This window comes from Perna viridis, chromosome 11 (assembly GCF_037379345.1).
Source record: "Perna viridis isolate PV_CMFRI_1.1 ecotype Kerala chromosome 11, ASM3737934v1, whole genome shotgun sequence".
Taxonomy (NCBI): domain Eukaryota; kingdom Metazoa; phylum Mollusca; class Bivalvia; order Mytilida; family Mytilidae; genus Perna; species Perna viridis.
This window is the reverse complement of record NC_142455.1, coordinates 3204275-3211169: the sequence shown is the minus strand read 5'-3', so window position 1 is coordinate 3211169 and position 6895 is coordinate 3204275.

The following is a 6895-nucleotide window of genomic DNA, read 5'->3' as shown; positions in this document are numbered from 1 at the left end:
CACAAAAAAGGACAAATTTGACCATAAACACGAATCTTGAGGGTCTGCTGTTCATCGTCAAACAGTCTACATATAGTGAACAACACCTCTATTATCTAAACTATTGGTAAACAACACCTGAACAATCCAAACTCATAGTAAACAACATCTGTATAATCCAAACTCTTAGTAAACTATACCTCTATTATCTAAACAATTAGTAAACAACACCTGTATACTCTAACATCTTAGTAAACTACACATTTATTATATAAACTATTAGTAAACAACACCTACACCTGTTTAATCCAAACGTATAGTAAACATCACCTGTATAATCCAAACTTATAGTAAACAACACCTGTACAATCCACTCATAATAAACAACATCTGTATAATAAAAAATCTTAGTAGACAACACCTCTATTATCTAAACTATTGGTAAACAAGACCTGTATAATCCAAACTTATAGTAAACAACACCTGTACAATCCAAACTTATAGTAAACAACACATGTATAATCCAAACTCATACTAAACAACACTTGTATAATCAAATCTAATACGAAAAGGCGTTTGTCTTTAATACGAGCGAAGCATTAAGCAGGTTTCCTTTTAAAATGGATTTCGTGTCATTTACCATTTGTGCAAAATTTAAAAAAGGATTAATCCGGAAAAAAATATCAGGCTAAAAACAAATATTTGTGGTAATTTTATCGGTAAAACGGTTCTGGGTTCGGCGAAGAATGCCTTGGTTTAGCACAACCTGAAGTAATTTTTCTTCTATGATGTCCGAGGAGTTCTGGCCAGATATCGTGAGGGTCTTTGAAATGTTTTGTTTAGCAGGTGTTATGAGTATATTTCAAAGCTTAAATAGGTAGATATGAAGCGGTTTGCTGTGACAAAAGTTTCTCAAGTGGTCAGTATGAATTTTTTTTTACACATTTAGGAGCAAGCTTCGCTCGCTTATTTTACCAACTACGTTTATTTACAATTCAGAAAAAATAATGCACCTTTGGCGAAAAAAGCAGGGTCACCAAAGGCATTTAACTGAACGTATATTTTCTTTCAACGAACGAGTAGCTCTAAAATTATAGAAACGGCGATTTATACAGAGATCGGTATGTTACTGTATAACAATGTCAATATCTTCACTAAATAATTAGTTGTATACATTGCGGGGATTTTATGGCATTATCCAAGTATTTATACCTCATAACCCCCAGAAACAACCATCAAAGTGTTTGTAAAGTTTGCCTTTTTTAAGATATTGATCGGTCAAATTTAATTGAAAAAAAACAATAAAAAAATGGCGGGAAAATATTTCCACACTTTTTCTCTATATAAGCAGTCCAAAAATATCCTTTCCTCTTTCGTCTACCCCGGACTTGTCTTTTTATGAGCAACCCGGTGGGTGTTTCTATATAAAAGCAGAGGACGCTTACCGTACTGGTGCACCTGATCCATTTACCTTTGTTACTCCGTATGTATTATTTTGGTTACTTTATGCTCTTTGTTGTATTTGTCTGTTTTCCATTTCTGTCCTGTGCCCTGGATCACGTTTCAAAGGAACGTTACCCACCAACACCCGACAACCTGGTTGGCGGTCTCATTGGGGAAAGGAAGAACAGTAAACATTTTTCTTTGAAACTTAAACTATTTACACTTTGGTAAGTAGCTAAATGGTTTGAAATTAATTATTCAAAAGTAACCAAGTACTTACCGCAGCTACAATAAGTCAAATATTTCAATTTGAAGTCTATTGCTCTTCATTGCTACAATCAGACAGTAAATCAGTCTGTCGGGTTGGAAGGTTACTTCCCTTTCCTCAGAAAAACAGTCGAAGTCGGGAATATGAAAAAGGTCTATATATTGAAACATGTGTCTTGGTATTATTTCGTTCATTGACGAGGGCGGAAGTTTCTCATTTGTACCTACGATATGTTTTGCTACAACGTACTTCGTACATTTTTATAGGTTTGGAGAGAATCAATAAAATTAGACCAGACCTGGACTCTCATTTCACTGAGAATATTCTCGGGAATATATGGACACAGAAAATTTTAAATAAATGAAACAAATTTTAAAAGTATTATAGAATACCGAGAAAGTACCTCAAATTGTGTATACTAATTTTTGTAGATTAGGGAAGAAACACAAGTTCGTGTATCGGATTCTTGAATTCGTGGTTTTGAGGTTTTCAGTATACACGTCAATGGAAATCTCCTTGGAACGAAATTTGGTAGTTTTGTCTACCCACGAAAACCACGAAAATTGGTACCCCACTAACAATAGTACTTTCACAGTACGTGTATTAATAGTGACTGAACGTAACAATCATACTAAAGTATCAAACATTATAACCGCCTCGATGGTCTCAGGGTCGCGCGATGTGTGTGGAAAATTGTGGGTTCGATTCCCAGCCGATACACACCTTGAATGATCAGTTTTTTTTTTCAAACCTTAAAATTTGTAATCATGGCTCGGACTCAGAATGATATGTCCCTAAACACTGGTTGTTGCTTTTATAATAAAGATCTGACTTAATACTAATACGTAGCTGGGTCTGCTTGATTGGTCATATAGAAACAAAAATGAACTGATATGGTGACACGTGACACGTAACAAATACACGAATACAATATAGTAAATATTTAAAGAGAACAACAAGAGGTCTTTAACAAGTGTAACACACCATTAATTAAGTAAGCTCCAGACGCTCTGGCAACAAATGTATGATACCATCCATTTTCAAGAATTTGATAATTCTCGGTCTTCAACGATGTTTAGGTCTTATAATAATATAGACACCTGGTTCATATCGAAATCTTGAACAGGCAGAACATCAGGATGATAGTCAGTTTGTATGTCATATTAGTAGTGACAGAAGTGTAATTAAAACATTCTAGTAGGTGTCTTATAGGAAGAAGATATAATTTTGTCAAATTTAGTAAATCAATACCTTTGTTAATAAATGGCAGTTTGAAAACAAATGTAATGTACAGGTTTGTCAATCTTAGGAAACAGTAAATAGTAACAGTAGGTAATGATAATGCTCTTTTATGGGTTTAGTTTCGTGAATTCTAAAAATGTTATTTTTATCTCAAATTTAACACGTTCCCCTTTTTTTTTATTTTCCGTTGTATATATGTGGGTTGATCTATTGTTAACTTTTTCGGAGTCGTAGAAAAATGTCGCTCTATCTAACAAAGACGTTTTTTTCTGATATTCTATATTTTGTTAACCCTCACTGTGATGGTTTAGTGCAGCATCTAAATCACCAAGAGATGGGTCTAGTAGTCACAAGTATAAATGCTCTTATAGATAAGGCGAGAAAAGCCTACTTGAACAAAAAAAAAAACAGATGGCATGATCAACATTTGTAGACTCCTAGAAAAATTATATGATATTCTAGTTTCACCTATTCTTCTTTATTGTAGTGATGTTTGGGGCATTAATATACTATTCAAAGATTCTAACAACCCCATAGAAAAAATTCATTTAAAATTTATAAAATAAATATTGTAATTCATAATAAGGATATGCCCACTAAGTAAATAAAATAAATCTATTCTTATAAGTTGCCACTGTTATAAACTAATCGAAAATAAGATAGTTGTTAATTACAAACATTTTCAATTGATAAAATACACAACTTACAAAAATGGATTTAATTCTAAACATTTTCATAAGCAAAGAATCCGTCCCTTACACGATGCATGAAACATCAGTTACGTTGCTATCGGCGAAATTTATGTAAACTTTCCACTTCGTACAAGAACAGTAAAAATACTGATGTGAGAAGACCCGAGACAGTGACTGAAAGGGACAGAGATCATTCCTGTGCCGGTAAAAATAAAGCATGTAGCGAGGGATTTGACTCTAATTTTTGGTATTCACAGCGAAGTAGGTAATGAAATCCAAAATGCAAGAAAAGGGATTTTAGATTTTTCCGCAAAAAGTCGCATTTCCAAGTTATTGCGCAATTAAAACGTCTCAAATTTGGTATCATTCGATATATAATAGAATATTCGAAAACAAAATTGTTAAAAATATTACCCCTCCCCTAAAAACTGCTCATGCACAGCATACCGACATTGGAAAACTCATATCAAACTTAGGCGCTCGAACAATTGAGTCACACAAATCTTGGGTTTTGACCCAGTGGGGTACAAATATAGGCTTATACTGAAAAAGAATCCGATATTATTTTGGCGACAAATTGATTCGGTAATTGGATGTATAAAGAAATCTAAAAATCACCATAAATTTGATGAGATGGAGGTGCACAAATAGACCCTCCCAGTCCATGGACTTAAAAAAACAGTTTCATGATAAGAGCTAGACAAATATTTTTGCTATACTTATGTCGAATATATACAAAAAAATATCGAAGCTTCAAAGCATTACGACAATTCAGACCCGTCAGAACATCGGCAAAGAATTACAGAAGCATTAATCAGAAGGACAATCGGAGACAACCGAGCAAAACACATTACTAAAACTTGACAACACGGAACAAAGACGACCCACATACACAATGCTGACAACTGAAAAAAAAATATAATTTCTTACACGTTCAACAACTCAGTGGTAAACTTGATCATGCCCATTCAACAACTCCGTGGTAAACTTGATCATGCCCATTCAACAACTCAGTGGTAAACTTGATCATGCCCATTCAACAACTCGAATGTTATACTTGACCAAGCCTATTCAACAACTCCATCGTAAACTTGATTCTGCCTTTCTACAATACTATGGTTTACTTCATCATACCGTTTCTTTTTACATCATGGTAAATTCAACAACTCCATGGTAAACATAAACATGCCGTTCTACAATGCTATAATTAACTTTATCATACCCGTTCTAGTACACCATGGTAAGTATGATCATACTTGTTCTACTACACCATGGTAAACATGATCATACCTGTTGTACTGAGCCAATTAAGTAATAAGGTTCTTGTTTTATCAATATTTATGAGTATTTACCTTACTCGTAAGATTCTCACTTACGACGTAGTTGTTCAGATTTTCCGACTGTTTTCAGTGTCCACTCTTAACAAAAAAAAAAAAACAAAACAACAAAAAAAACTCGTTTTATTTTCGTAAAGTGTAGTATGTTTGTGATGTGAAATCATATTACATTGCATATGAGAAAAGCCAGACTTTAAAGTGCTACGCATTTTACTTCATAAGATAAATTGTTCAAAAATACTTTCAAAATTATACAACGATTAGTTGTACCCCAAAAAATACGGCAACGCGATCACTGTACATTGGTAACTTTTAATAAAAAGTGGTGCAAATGTATTTTAGTTCCCATGAAGAAACAAAAGTCGTGTAGATGTATTTTTCAATAAAGTGTTCCGCGAGACATAGCTTCATACGGCAACAAAAATCTAATCTAGAGTCAAATATAGATACAGCATTCGATACAGGTATGAATTTGGATTATGACGTAATAGGTTACTGACGCACAAAAATCATAGAAATTGAATTATCTTTGTCTTTTATGGTGATATAAAATCTAAATTTACGTATATTCAGCATGTATTTCAAAGAACCTCTAGAAAACTTCATTTCATGACAACATATTTTTACAGGTCCCAGAAATATCAGAAAGGGAGGGAGCTGTGTCAGGCTATTATTGTTTAGTTGCACAAAATTAACAAAATTGGATTCGGCAATAAGTCAGGGAACCAAGTGTCTGTAGACGATAATGACGTCATAACATTATAATCGACACATGGAGGAGATATTAATAGGATATTGAATTGAAAATAGTGATTAACCAAAATATAACCAAGAGTGCTACTTGTTAAATCTTGATGCGTTCTTCGCACTAGTAATCATGTCTTTTGTTATTCAGGATAACCAATTGATTATCCTAATTAGTTTAAAGACTTCCTCAATCATTCGTTGTTATTTTCAACATAAATTTTGTCAAGGGCGGATTGATATTCGTCTTAATAGTAAGGCATTGGCGGGAGAAAGTCCCAGAGTTAAATTACTGAATTCATTTTAGTGTGAATTATCAATTTTTACACAGGGAGCTTTCCGTAAGTTACTTCCATCTATATAATAAACTGTCAGTGCGTAAAACCTTTTTCGTAGCACTTTGTTTCTGCAGCTTTTTGTTACAATCACTTGATATTTTGTCAAAAGCTTTTATATGCGTATATGTATTTCAGAGACAAATTGAATGACTCATTTGATCACTAGTATAATTCAAAAACTAATCACAGCTGATTGTAACTAGAATGACAGGATCACTCCTGTCTGTGACTAGAATGACGAGATCACTCCTGACTGTGACAAGAATGACGAGATCACTCATGACCGTGACTAGAATGACAGAATCACTCCTTAAGGTGACTAGAAGGACGGGAACACTCCTGACTGTGACTAGAACAAGATCACTCCTGACAGTAACTAGAACAACATCACTTCTAAATGTGACTAGTGCGGCAGGAACAATCCTGTGACAAGAACGACAGTATCACTTCTAACAGTTACTTAAACAACATGACACTTCTGACTGTGACTAGAATGACGGTATCACTCCTGACTGTGACAAGAACGACATAACCACCCCCGACTTTCCGCTAGAATGACAGGAACACTCAGGAACTGTTACTAAAATGACAGGTTCACTCCTGATTGTGACTAGTGACAGGATCACTCCCCATTGGCACTAAAATTACAGTATCACTCCTGACTTTGACTAGAACGACATGATCACTCCTGACCGCGACTTGACTAGAATGACAGGATCACTCATGATGGTGACTAGTGACAGTATCACTCTTGATTGTGACTAGAATAACAGGATCACTTCTGATTGTGACTAGCGATAGGATCACTCCTGTGACTAGCGACAGAATTACTCCTGATTGTGACTAGTGACA